The sequence below is a fragment of the Lampris incognitus genome, chromosome 11 (assembly GCF_029633865.1).
Source record: "Lampris incognitus isolate fLamInc1 chromosome 11, fLamInc1.hap2, whole genome shotgun sequence".
Classification (NCBI taxonomy): domain Eukaryota; kingdom Metazoa; phylum Chordata; class Actinopteri; order Lampriformes; family Lampridae; genus Lampris; species Lampris incognitus.
This window is the reverse complement of record NC_079221.1, coordinates 8,012,350-8,026,536: the sequence shown is the minus strand read 5'-3', so window position 1 is coordinate 8,026,536 and position 14,187 is coordinate 8,012,350. Positions and strand designations below refer to the sequence as shown.

At 45.4% G+C, this 14,187-nt stretch overlaps 1 protein-coding gene across 1 annotated transcript in view; it reads right to left on the bottom strand.

The window, feature by feature from the left end:
* LOC130121001 (anosmin-1) overlaps positions 1–14,187 on the bottom strand; it is an 87,032-nt gene that overhangs the window by 22,821 nt on the left and 50,024 nt on the right.

Here is a 14,187-nt window from a genome sequence, read left to right as displayed (position 1 = left end):
TAGTCTGCAGCCCTCCAAGGATGGGGACAGGGGGTGGAGCAGCGACCGGGGACGGCTCGGAAGAGCGGGGTAATTGGCCAAGTGCAATTGGGGGGAAAAATAATAAATGAATAAATAAACTAAGCAGCAGTGTTCTAACCTGTGAAACCTCGCCAGTCTGATGTTTGTTTGACCAAGTTGGTGACAAATGAGACGTGCGCATTTTAATTTTCAAACGATTCTCCGAAGTTTCTTTTTTCTTTTCACGCCATCTTTTTTTTTTTTTGGCCACAGGAGACGTTAATTTTGCAAAAGCCTGAAGGCGGCGGTGCAAACAGCCATTTTATATCCGTCCCGTCAAATTACACCTGTTGCAGTCCGGACCTTGAACCAGCGGTTTGAAATGCAGATGTGTCGTCCCGTTCACGCCTCAGTTCTGGTGCTGCAGAGCTGGAAAAACGCGGCCTGCAAGTCTCGAGTCCGCTGTCCAGCGCTTAAAGGGAAACGATCGCAATTTTCAATCTTGTCCGGTGTGCCGTGGGGCAGGGGTGCCCAACTCCAGGCCTCCAGGGCCGCGGTGTCTGCAGCTAGTTGTTGCAACCATGCACTGCACCACCTGATTTAACTAATTCCTTTCCCTCCTTGGTCCAAGAGGTGAGCTAATTAGTTAAATCGGGTGGTGTAGCGCATGGTTGCAGCAAATGCCCGCAGACACTGCAGCCCTCGAGGCCTGGAGTTGGGCACCCCTGCCGTAGGGCATGCCAGATACGCCAGAGTCCAGATACCAGATAGGAACTAGTATATTAGAGGGACCGCTCAGGTTGGACGGATTGGAGACAAGGCAAGAGAGACAAGACTGAGATGGTTTGGACATGTGTGGAGGAGAGATGCTGGGTGTATTTGGAGAAGGATGCTGAATATGGAGCTGCCAGGGAAGAGGAGAAGAGGAAGGCCAAACAGGAGGTTCATGGATGTGGTGAGGGAGGACATGCAGGTGGCTGGTGTGACAGAGGAAGATGCAGAGGACAGGAAGAGATGGAAACGGATGAGCCGCTGTGGCGTCCCCTAACGGGAGCAGCAGAGAGTGGTAGCAGTGGTAGTAGTAGTAGTAGTAGTAGTGGTAGTAGTAGTAATAGTAGTAGTGGTAGTAGTAGTAGTGGTAGTAGTGGTAGTAGTAGTAGTAGTGGTAGTGGTAGTAGTAGTAGTAGTAGTGGTAGTAGTAGTAGTAGATCTGGTATGCCATAGGGATAACACTCCATCAGCAGCCACAGTACTGGCAAGTCTTGTGTGTGTCTCTGAAATGCCACCAAAACTGTGTGGGAAAACCGTCCACTAGCGGCGTCACTGGTGGCCCATGTGAAAACGTACTTCCTGGTTTGCTGACGTGCTCCATGTATAACAAAATGTGAATGTCAGCTCCACATAAAGCTGCATATGAAATGGTGACTAACAACACTACAGTATGCAGCTGTATGCTTTGCTCTTATTTGCATCGTCTCATGGAGTGCAGCTTATCAGGTCTCCATGGTGACGGTGGTCGCCACCTGGACACCGCTTGGCATCCCTCATCACATTTTCTTTTTCTATATCTTATAAATCCATATCATTTTGTTATCCTGTATCAATTGTACATCCTTCTCTCACTAAAACGTGTGACTGACTTTTTCTTTTTTCCTTTTTATACGGCAATGCTGGTCATGTGGCTCGGGTCCTGGACTGTTCTGGTGGCGTCTGGACCTGCTTGGCATCCTCCTCATCATATTCTTCATAGATTTTATAATTCCATTATAATTCTGTCATCCTCTTTCAATGTTGTATTGTGTAAATTGTGTAAACACAGCATCCATCGCACGTTGTGCGTCTTGGGAGAGAGACCCCTCTTCTGTTGCCCTCCCCGAGGTTTCTTCCTATTTTTTCTCCCCGTTAAAGGGGTATTTTTAGGGAGTTGCTCCTTATCCGATGCGAGGGTCTAAGGACAGGATGTTGTGTTGCTGTAAAGCCCACTGAGGCAAATTTGTAATTTGTGATATTAGGCTACACAAATAAAACTGACTTATCGGTAAACCAGGAAGTCAAGTTTTCACATTCAAGGATTTGCCAGCAACCGCCAGTGACAGACACACTTTCTGGCGGCGTTTCAGAGACACACAGACGACTGCTCAGTATTACGGCTGCTAAAGGAGTGATACCCCCCCCCCCCACACACATAGAGAGAGAGTGAGAGAGAAAGAGAGAGAGAGAGACTGAGAAAGAGACCGAGAGAGAGAGCAAGAGAGAGAGAGACCAAGAGAGAAAGAAGAAAGAGACCAAGAGCGAGAGAGCGAGAGAGAGAGAGAGAGAGAGAGAGAGAGAGAGAGAGAGAGACAAGAGAGAAAGAAGAAAGAGACCAAGAGAGAGAGCAAGCGAGAGAGAGAGAGAGTGAGAGAGAGCAAGAGAGAGGGAGACCAAGAGAGAAAGAAGAAAGAGACCGAGAGAGAGAGCGAGACCAAGAGAGAAAGAAGAAAGAGACCGAGAGAGAGAGACCAAGAGAGAGAGAGACCAAGAGAGAAAGAAGAAAGAGACCGAGAGAGAGAGCGAGACCAAGAGAGAAAGAAGAAAGAGACCGAGAGAGAGAGACCAAGAGAGAGAGAGAGACCAAGAGAGAAAGAAGAGAGACCAAGAGAGAGAGAGAGAGACCAAGAGAGAAAGAAGAAAGAGACCAAGAGAGAGAGAGAGAGACCAAGAGAGAAAGAAGAAAGAGACCGAGAGAGAGAGAGAGAGAGAGAGAGAGAGAGAGAGAGAGAGAGAGAGAGAGAGAGAGAGAGCGAGAGAGAGAGAGATGAAAATGGGTATTGTTTCCCTTTAAAAGAGAAAGAAGCCAGTCTACACGTTGGTAACGTGTCCTGGGGGAAACTCAGGTGGAAACGTGAAGGACCCTCTGTTCTCCCTCGACAGAATCTGTCTGAACATCCTGTGTGTGAATGCCAGCTGAACTCAACCTCTGACCTTTAGTCTTGTCCCCGAGCGCCGGTCCTGCCCTCCCGTTGCAGCCCCGTCCTCCTGGGTCCAGGCTGACCTGTGAACTTTGATCTGCCTGAGGCTGGGCTACCGTCCCATTCCCTGACCCTGCGTGCTGACTTCACTAGAGAGAGGAACACTAGGCAGCAAGTCGCCCTTCGGCACTAGTCACCCCCCCACCCTCCCCCTCCCCAGGGTGGGTGTGTAGGCAGAGAGCGAAGCGGTCGCACTACACAACAATCCAAGAATCACACAGATGACTTTCTTAATAAAACTCCTCTCCCTGTACACTCCCCCCCACACTCCCCCATCTTAACTCATGTTCATCTGATATAATCCCTTCTTTCCTCTGTTGCTTATTACTGTTTAAAAAGAGAGAAAGGATGGCGGAAAAAATAACCCAATACACACACACACACACACACACACACACACATACACACACTGCGATTTTGTTTTGTAATCAAGTTTTGTTTTTTACTGTTTTCATGTTTAGTTATTTTTCGTTCATTTCCCGGTGGTGGACATCCCCCTTTCCAGTAACACCATCCATTAATGTTAATAGAAATAAAGCTGTTGGCGTCCACGTAGCGTGGCGGTCTATTCCATTGCCTACCAACACGGGGATCGCCGGTTCGAATCCCTGTGTTACCTCCGGCTTGGCCGGGCGTCCCTACAGACAACAATTGGCCGTGTCTGCGGGTGGGGAGCGGGATGGGGGTATGTGTCCCAGTCGCTGCACTAGCGCCTCCTCTGGTCGGTCGGGGCGCCTGTTCAGGGGTGGGGGAGGGGGAACGCACTATGTCCCCCTGGTGAACCTCCTCACCGTCAGGTGAAAAGAAGCGGCTGAGGCATATGGTAGTCTGCAGCCCTCCCCGGATCGGCAGAGGGGGTGGAGCAGCGACCGGGACGGCTCGGAAGAACGGGGTAAATTGTCCGGATACAATTGGGGAGAAAAAGGGGGGGGAAATCCCCCCTCCCCAAAAAAGAAATAAAGTTATCATTTCAAGATGGAGGTGGTGTTGGTGGATTAAAAAAAACAACACAACAAAGGAATTGACGACTCCATTTTGCACCTAGGATGAATACGTGCTTGACTTTACAGTACTTCATATTCAGTACTTCATATTCAGAACTTCATATTCAGAACTTCATATTCAGAACTTCATATTCAGTACTTCATATTCAGAACTTCATATTCAGTACCTCAGTACGCTACAGCGTTGGAGCCCACTCTGAACGGAAGACAATGCTGAAAGCTATGTGGCAGGGGAAGACCTTCCTAACTTCATTAATTATGAGCGGGTCACATAGGTCAATATTTGTTTATCCCCAGGAAAGGGCATTAAGTGGATTAGCACTAATCAGAGGGGATTATAAGCGACGGCCGCCCCGCTGGATGGTACCTCTTTGCATGATCTCTCCACTTTGTACGCCTGTGAAGAAGGATGTTTGGTCAGGGAAGAGGGATGGTGGGGCGGGGGGGTATAATGGTTCCTCTGGGGAGGCTTTCTTTGTAAACACAAACACTAACCGAGTTCTCTGCAGACCTCTTGTTTACCTTTGACCCAACCCCGAGTAATAGCAGGTCCTCTCGCAGAGAGGCTGTCAGCCGGCCAAATTTATGGGAAACGGTCCGTTAGGTGAGCGGCTTTGGTAGTATCAGCAGAAGGTGTGTCGGGAGAAGTTGCACGGGAGCTGAATTACACATCAAAATGTACTTACGAAGGGTTTCGGATCCAACGCAGCTCGTGTGTTCAAACCCGCTGACTCACAACGTGACATGTAGCCCGTGGTTTAGCTGCATCGTCTGCGTGGGGTGAGGCGGGGGATGTTTATGAGCGAGTCCCTGCAAAAATATATGCAGTCTTTGGTAAGAAAATCAGCAAAATATCTATTTTTCTGCAGCCTCGTCATTGTTCTCTCTTAGCCCTTCCCTCGTATTCTATCGCTTGTTCTTGCCCACGTGGGTTTCCTCCACAGAACTGGGTTTTGGCTAGCTAGCTTTAGCCCTGTTGTACGGGTGCAACAGCGTGCGTTTTACACTGTCAGTGCTGAGCGTCCCGTCAGGATATGATGTAAACTATACGTGAGGTCAGCAACTCATCTGAAAATGTGCAGTCAATGCTAGACCTACATCCAGTTACAAACTTCAGACGACGATCCCAAATCGTTCCATCCACAGCAAGGTCACACAACGATTGGGTGTCACATCTTTGACGCTCTGGGTCCCTGTAAAACAAAAAAAGAGATAACGTCGTTTCAGGATTCGACAGACTCAGCAACAGTTATTGAGTTATTGCCCAGATAACCTTAGACCCAAGTAATCCAAGTAGACACCAACAGTCTCCAAATACAGACACTGCTAAACCATGGTGTGCATTGTGGAGTCAAAAAAGTCAAGGGGGATGCTCGCTTAAATGAAAGACAAGAGTTATCCAAATCCCTGTGACTGTCTGTCTCTGGACGTGTTTATTCTCCGCCGTACCGCAACCTCCCAATTCTTTCTAATCACGGCAAGAAGCGCGCTTATCTGCTTCTCCGCTAAGAGAAACGGGCATACCGGCGAAACTAGCTTTCTCTGCTGATGTACTGCCCGCTCGAACGGTTGTATAATGTGCGCCATGCATGTTCTCAGGTCCGTCCGTGTGCTCTGGTCTTCATTAGACTTAGACTGAACATCCTTGCGGCCTGACAAGAGACAGCCTTTCATGTGTCCCCCTGCCCGGTCCCACTCACCAGAGCCTAACCAGAAACATGCCACAGCCCAGGGCAAGGTCAGAGTTCTCACCATACCACCGCATTAGAGCAACATTGCCTTTCCTAATGGAGGGGGGAGGGGTGATGGTGGTGGTGGTGGTGGTGGGGAGGGGGGGGTGCAATGTGGTTATTTTTCATCAATCTCACAGACAATATATTCCATCTCATCATATCTAAAGAATACCAGCGTGAATGGACTCGGTCCATGTGGTAGTGATCTAGGAAAAGAACGCTCGGCTCTGCCAGACAATCTTGCTGACCCTGAATCCCACCCCCCGGGAGCAGAAGAATTGGGAGCTTTCAAATTGTTCAGGTTATAATCTATGTCATCTGAAGAGTGGAAAAAAAAGAGGCAAAAGTAAAGTCCATCCATTTTACATTGCACTTCATACTTCAAAGCGGAACCGGGATTGTACCTCTCGTCAAAAGCTAAAATCCCACTCATCCTTCAGAGGGTAATGTTACAGTTATTCTTTCGACTGTTGCAGGTTGACCCTCCGACAGGACTCGCAGGATTTGACAAATAGCGAAGCACGGCTCATTGCAATGTTAATCTGCAGAACGGGTGCTAACGGGTCAGGGGAAATGTGTGGGAGAAACAAACTAGCTTTGTGGCGCTCCTCTGAAAGGACTCAGTGTTTTATTTTCCATTCAAATAAAACAACAAAACAAAACAAAAAAAAAAGAAGAAACAACACTGGTGTCAAACAGCCAAAGGGTAAATATTCAACTGACTGGGAACAGTCAAAGGGCCATCTGAATATTATTGTTTTCAGAAATATCTGTCTAAATTTGAAAACAATATCCTCTGACTTCCACAATAGGGATGTAATGTCATGCGGAGTGAATAAGCCCTCTCTGGGCTTGTACCATCGGAGACAAAGCTTTTGTCTCGACAAACGGCCTTTTATTTAGTTGTTGCAGTTTTTCGCTCCTTTTATACCCTCCGAGACTTGGACTTCTTGCAACGTGCCTCAAAGGAGGCTGGAGGCCCTTTGTTTTGAGGTTTTCACACTTGAGGGCCGTGGTATTCGGTGTGTGTGTGTGTGTGTGTGTGTGTGTGTGTGTGTGTGTGTGTGTGTGTGTGTGTGTGTGTGTGAAAGCGACTGGGACAGCGTGAAAGAGAAAGGGGGCCGGGCTCGCTCGCAGAGAAAGGAGCCTTGGCTAAACACTGGCCAGGCTCCTGGAAAAGAGAGGGGGGATTAGCGTGCACAGACTGAGAGGAACTAATCTCCTGTGACATAATAGAACTGTACATAAACAACATCCCTGAGAGGTGAGTGGTGAAGCACTGACTGACTGAAGGGGCCGAGTGTGTGAGAACGAGGGCTCAGAATAATTACTTCTTTGCCACGGACAAGGGCAGCGATGAGAATAGACATTGACCACGCTGAAATTTGAATGTCCTTCCAGGGCCGACAGCCTTTTTTTGGCACAGGGGGAAAGGGCTATACCGTCTCCAATACACATACAAATGCACACACATGTACACGTACACATACTACACGTGCACATAAAACCCACATATACATAGGATTCACACTGTAGATGTTAAGACATAACACCAACATTAGTCTTCTGTATCTGTCTCAAAGCAGAGGAGAAGTGAATACTTTCCAGCACTGTTTGTTCAGCATAACAAATAACCCTATACCCATCAGAGTATTTCTGTTTGGGAAAACTAAACATCTGTGAGTTCACGGGCAAGGTGAGGTAGGATTGTTTGACACAGAAGTATGGCAGCGCAGCATTAGACCGCACAGCCAACAGCTTTAGTCGTCTGAAAGCCAGGTCTGCAGATCCAGCAGCATACCCTGGACTAAACCGGACCACCCAGCAATCTGGGCACAAAGATACTGTGGGTATTCATAGACAAATGGTTCATAACTGCAAAGTCAGGGGCTCACATCCTCAGCCCCGCTAAGCAAGGTAAGTCAGCAAAAGTCGTATTCTTATCCTTCAACAGCCATCACTGCTTCCCATGAGCAAGGCACCTCGCGTGCAGATAGGAGCAGGCAGGTAAGACTCTATGTTCTGTTGATCAACCTTCAATGTTATTGTATTTGGGATCAAATCTGATTATTGTGATATCCTGACACATAAACTTGTGGTCTGAATTAAAAATGTATAACCTACGACTTCACACAAAATGAAGCCTGAAATATTTTAAGGGAGTGTTATTTTAAAACTAGTTTTGGTTCTATGTTATACTTTGCCCAAACAGTTTAATGTGATAAACCTCAGTTGGATTCTTAAACAGGGTATTTCTGCCTATGTAAGCAGATATTGTGACATCCATCCATCCATTATCCAAACTGCTTATCTTGCTCTCAGGGTCGCGGGGATGCTGGAGCCTATCCCAGCAGTCATTGGGCAGCAGGCGGGGAGACACCCTGGACCAGGGCCCTAGAAAGAGAGAGTTGTGTCAATGAGGGGTCAGAACGCGAGAGGGTCACGTGGTTCATGTAGCCGCCGAACAGTTCCAAACGAAGCTTGGCGGGTCATTTAAATCAGTGTTTCTCAACCGGGGGTCCTCGGACCCCTAGCGGTCCGTGGTGTAATTGCAAGGGGTCCGTGAAAATAAAATATCTTTAAAAAAAAGATCCGATGACATAGGATTATTTTACTCAAATGTGACTGAGACCTTTATCTACCTAAACTATAAAGGGTAACAGGACTTTTTTCTCTAATTACATCTGTTTCACAAGTGTAATTTATTGTATTTTAATAAGAGATCTCGCTCCCGTTTGCATTGTTAAAAGTTACTGCATAAGAATTCTGTTGTTACATATATCTGAAAGTTACTGAATACATATTCTGTTTTGTTACATATATCTGAAAGTTACTGAATACATATTCTGTTTTGTTACATATATCTGAAAGTTACTGCATAAGAATTCTGTTTTGTTAACTATATCTGAAAGTTACTGAATACATATTCTGTTTTGTTACATATATCTGAAAGTTACTGAATACATATTCTGTTTTGTTACATATATCTGAAAGTTACTGCATAAGAATTCTGTTTTGTTAACTATATCTAAGTTACAACTGAAAGCTCTTATTTTTGCCCCAAAGAGTGAATACATGCTATAATGCAATTTAAAATGCAGTTTCTACTGTTTCTATCAAATTGCAACCCCCTCCCCCAAGATCTGGTGGAGGGGTCCTCAGGGTAGATCAAAATACGCAGGGGGTCCAGGAGCCCAAAAAGGTTGAGAACCACTGATTTAAATGAACTGCTTAGCCGCGATTTGTGGCAACTACTAGCCCATATTTTCAGATTTTTACATTTATATATAGATATAGTTACTTTTCCTGTCTCTGTCTTCTGACTACCTTCGCCGGAAGTTACAGGGGAACCGAATTTATTTCGGATCCAGGGCCGAAGTTCGCCGGCGCTGTCCGTCACTGCCTGGTGCTAGCTAGCTAGCTAAACTCCGGAGTACAACCCAACACGGCTCAATAGTTCACTTCGTCTGAAAATGGCGAGGACACCGTCTTCTCTCTTTGGAAAACACATTTAATCCTTCTTCACAGCTGCACAAAACGTTGACATAGGTCCCAATATATCACAGTTCTTAGTAATAATATTTCCTTCCCCTTGCGCGGAGCTCCCAATACCGTTCGCGCCACACAACAACAACTACTTCCTCATTCGCCCCTCCCTACCAACCAATCAGAGTCCGACCCCAGAGCTTGCTCTTAAAGCGTTACAGCCTTATTTACCAACACAATATTCCAACGTGACACATGTTCTATGCGCACTGTTTGGAACTATCCGGGGCTCCCATGATCCGCCATTGCTGTTAAATAAGTGGCCCATTGACGTAACTCTCTCTTTCTAGGGCTCTGCCCTGGACAGGCCATCACAGGGCACATATTGTGCCATATATACTGATATAAACTTCTAGGATTATTGGGATATTTTTCATATCGCCCATCACTAAGTCTATGTATCCATCCATCCCCCTAAAATTACTCCACATGGAGTTATGATTAAAATGGATTCTCTGTGAACTCGTTTCGATAAATGTAAACTACTAATAAGACGCGTTAGCCCCCTAGCTAACGGGTCTGACCCTTTAGCCGAGCGGTCAGTGGTGTCGCCTTGTGGTGCAATACACCTCGTTTCGAATCCCGCACCGGGCAAGAAAATAACCGGTTACATAAACAATAAGTGTAGGTAGATCGTACGTGGGTGTTTAACGAGGCTGTTCTGCGTTTGTACAATGTACTGTTAGCTAAACAGGGTATCCTCTCAAACAGACAAGTAACCCAGCCAAAGATGTTGATTCCACAGATTAGATTCTACACACACAGACTCCAACTCTCGTCGTGTCACCCGCTCCACAACGGGCTTTATACTCTTACAGACATTTCCCCGGTTTCATTTCATGAGAGCGAAAGGCAGAAAACTGGTCAAGGATTTAAAACTTTTCAACCACGCAACTCTTTTGAAAGGCAGAGCGTTACGTTGACAGGCGGCCGACCCCAGCTAGTGTTGCAGCGTTCACCGCTATAAAGCTCACACAGAACTACTACTACTAATACTACTACCAATACTTCTTCTTCGTCTTCTTTTCTTCTTCTTCGTCTTCTTTTCTTCTTCTTCGTGTTTATTGGCGGTTGGCAAACTACGAATTGATGCATTACCGCCACCAGCTGGTACGGAGTGTAGATCAGAACGTCCATTATTTTACACTACCCCCCCCCGCCCCAAAAAAACAAACAAAAAACCCCTCAAATCTTAAATGAGTTACTCTAAAGAAACTGAAACAAGACTTAATAACAGTTGAATTCTTCTGCAGAATATCTACTAAATCAAACTGTATTTTTATTTTCCTGAGATTTTGAGTCGGACGCCTTTTTTTCCGCCTCATATTTCTGGCAATATATCATAACGTCTATATATCATATAGACTCTAATGCAGTGTTTCTCAACCCACTCCTCAAGGACCCCCCTATCCTGCAGATTTTCATTGTAACCCTGCATAGGTGGCCCTGCTTGTACTTACTCGACCAATCATCTCGCAGCACTTAATTATGCAAGGTGTGCAACGTCTGACAAAATTCATTGCTGATTGGTTGAATAACTACAAACAGGTACCTATTCAGGGTTGCAAAGAAAATATGCAGGATAGGGGGTCCTTGAGGACTGGGTTGAGAAACACTGCTCTAATGTGTCTTCTTGCCTACAGTAGTCGCATCCGCCTGCATTGCGTTTGCCTATTTTGAAAAGTGTACCGTTTAGTCCAGTGTGTCCAAATCTGAGTCTTGAAATTACGGTCTCGCCTCCCACTTTGCTTTGAACCCACACGGAACTCACGACCGAACGTCGTCTTCATTCTCTTGTCGCCGGCCGCAAGCCACGGCGCACAGGCCGCCATTATCTCCACGAGCCACAGGTAGCCACGCCCCCTCGCTGAAAAACGACGACAACCAATCAGTAACCAGCGGGGCCAGCCCCCTCCTCCCCTCTGCTCCACCAACCACAAGCACGCACACTGAACGACATAACACGCATTCCCGTGATTGGAAGAGAGCGGGGGGGGAGGGGCGATAGGCTGACTCCGCTAATCAGCACTCCCAGCAGTGCAGGGTCGCTACAGTACATTCATTCTGGCTGGTGGGCGAGCCAGATGACCTGTTTATTTAGACTTGCAGAGTTCATGTCTGCATCCATCAGTGACTACACTGTGTTGGAAGTCTGGCATTAGACCTCCGACAGCCAAAATAAGCACAAGCATCTGCCAAACAGTCCAACGCTGCGAGGAGAAGCGCGTCTATTGAGCGCTCAGAGCACTTCCAATTAAACAAAATGGCAAGAGGGGTAAGGTTAAGGATTATTTTATTACTTAGCAGTTTGTACAGGTTCTACCATGGAAAAATAACATGTAACATGAAGACTGTATTTACAATTCCATTTTTACAAAATGTCTTTACAAGGTTTTTTTTTCTCTCTTTTTTTTTCTTCCTTTTTTTTTTGCTGGTTCCAAAATTCTACGCTAAAACACACAAAACACACACATTCACGCACACCCAACTCAAACGTTGTAATACTCACACAAATAAATATAGACATTCACTGACTGTTTCACGACAAATATTTCTACAGCCAAGAACATATACAATTCGTCATTTTCACGCGTTATAATTTCATTAATAAACATTACATATTATTATTCCCCATATAGTTCTTTGTTAATCTGTTAATGAAATATTGCTAAAATATTTGAAAGAGGTAACACAGACATTGTTTCAAGCCGACAGAATGTTAATGCTTGCCATGCAAAACAATTACAAGCATCCAATTTGAAGCAAGTAACTCATTTACAGTTGAAGTCAATGTACTTCTACATGCAACATACTATAAGAAATATTCTGGGTTAGACTACAATGACTTTAGTTACATTATTCATCAGAACGTATTGTATACCTAAGCGCCCTCTTAGTGTGTAAAACAATATAAATAGATGAATATCTACTTTTGTTCCCGCATGGATTGTTTAACAATTTTTATGCCATTTTCCTCCATTCATGACCGAGTGTCTTCAAAGGTGGCCGATACTTCCGAAAACATCTGGAAACTTCTTTCAAGTTGTCAGTCAATCAGTCAGTCAAACAAACAGCTGGAGTGAGTGTTGCCTAATCGACAATGCTGAAACGATTGTGGCTGTGTAAAATACTGATGGTTGAGTTCCCTGGATGAGGAACTGATTAGACGAAAATGGTGAACATAAAATTACACCTTCAGTACACACTTCACTATACAAACCAGCACCCATCTGATGACTTTGTTGAGGAGAGGGGCTATGTAGGAAAAGCATACGTGTGGTGGGAGCCTGGAGTAGAATTGGGATCCATATTACAGGAAAAAAAAGGGGGTTCAGTTCCTGGTCTAGTGCGCTGAATTTCTGCTTGGTTCCACACAGTGTTCCTTCCCTGGTAGACGACAGCTGAGATCCATTGGTTCCACTGTCTGGTTCTGTCTGCCTCGTCAGGCTGCTCAGTGCCTCTCTACTGACGGTTTCTGGTGATGAGGGTGGTGCTGCCGGAGTCTCGGTCCTATGACACACACACAATCACAAACTCGTCTCAGATCTATCAACCATCCTGATTCTGGAGTGACTGTTCTGATCATTACCAGATATATTTAAAGGACCATTCAATTTTTTTTTAATAACCTGGGTTTTATTTGTGGAGTTTTGCCATCGTGCATTTTGGTTATGATATTAGTTTACTCACTGGCTTCATTGTGGAGAGTTTGGACACGGCACCAATGCCAGATGCAACTCTACAATGGTGTCCTTTCAACAACTACAGCCTCCATTAGACTGTGTAAGTCATTTCCCATTACCGAAGACTTCACAATTATCATGCCTGAACCAAGTCTTATATCACGGCATCATATAATGACACTGTCGACCAAGCACTGATCTATCTATGATGCTAACCCTGGCAATAAGATGCGATGGGTTAACCACTGCCTAACTCCAAACCTAAACTTTACCCCCAACATATGTCATGAATATTCATATATCAGGGCAGAAGTTTAACAAACACCAAATGGTACCTAATGTGTCATAGTTCAAAGCTTTGTCAACAGCGTCAATATATGATGCCATGAGCTGAGAATGCGTTGGATGGCTAGGGTAGTTTTTCAGTGGGTACTACGACGAGTCATTCCTGCAAGCTGAACCAGGAAGTACCTTCGGCAATGTGATGGAACACTGTAATGGACATTTTAGGTAATTACTTCTAACTTGCACCTTTGTTTTCACTTACAAATATGTGGTCATTGGACTTGCTGAAACATGTCCGACACTCGTGCTCAGCTGCCCACAACTCACCACTGTAAAGCTGAGTCCAGCGGTGGTGCTGTGTCAAAGATCTCTACAGTGAAGCCAGTGAGTAAAATTATATCACAACTGATGTGCACAATGGCAAAACTCCAAGAATAAGACTCAGAGTTGGACAGTATCCATTTTTTTTAATATATCCTCAAACAGTCCGCTTATCTTACCAAGGCATATGGTATTACCGGCACTGAAAAATAAATAGATAAAAATCACAATAAGAAAATGTCGGGGGGACGGACTTGGGGGGGGGGGTCTGTCTTTGCTACACCGCCATGACAAATTTGCAATGTGGTCGCAGCAATCTTCCATTGTTTACAGTGTTTTATTCACTAATCCATAAGGATATCCTGTCGAACTTTGTTCTACAAGTCTGGAATGGCGGTTTTGGAAAAGAATTTCCTCCAATGCAACTCATAAAGTGGATCAAGTGTTTGGATCATGGCTTTACATGATGATTTGTCCACTGTGTGGAATGACACTGTGTCTTTGGCTTTATATGTTGCCAGTACAAGTTTTCCATTGCACACTGCCCTGTTTGTATTGAGTTGTTTTTGCAAAAGCACCTGATACAGTTGGTTGTGAAGGTCCA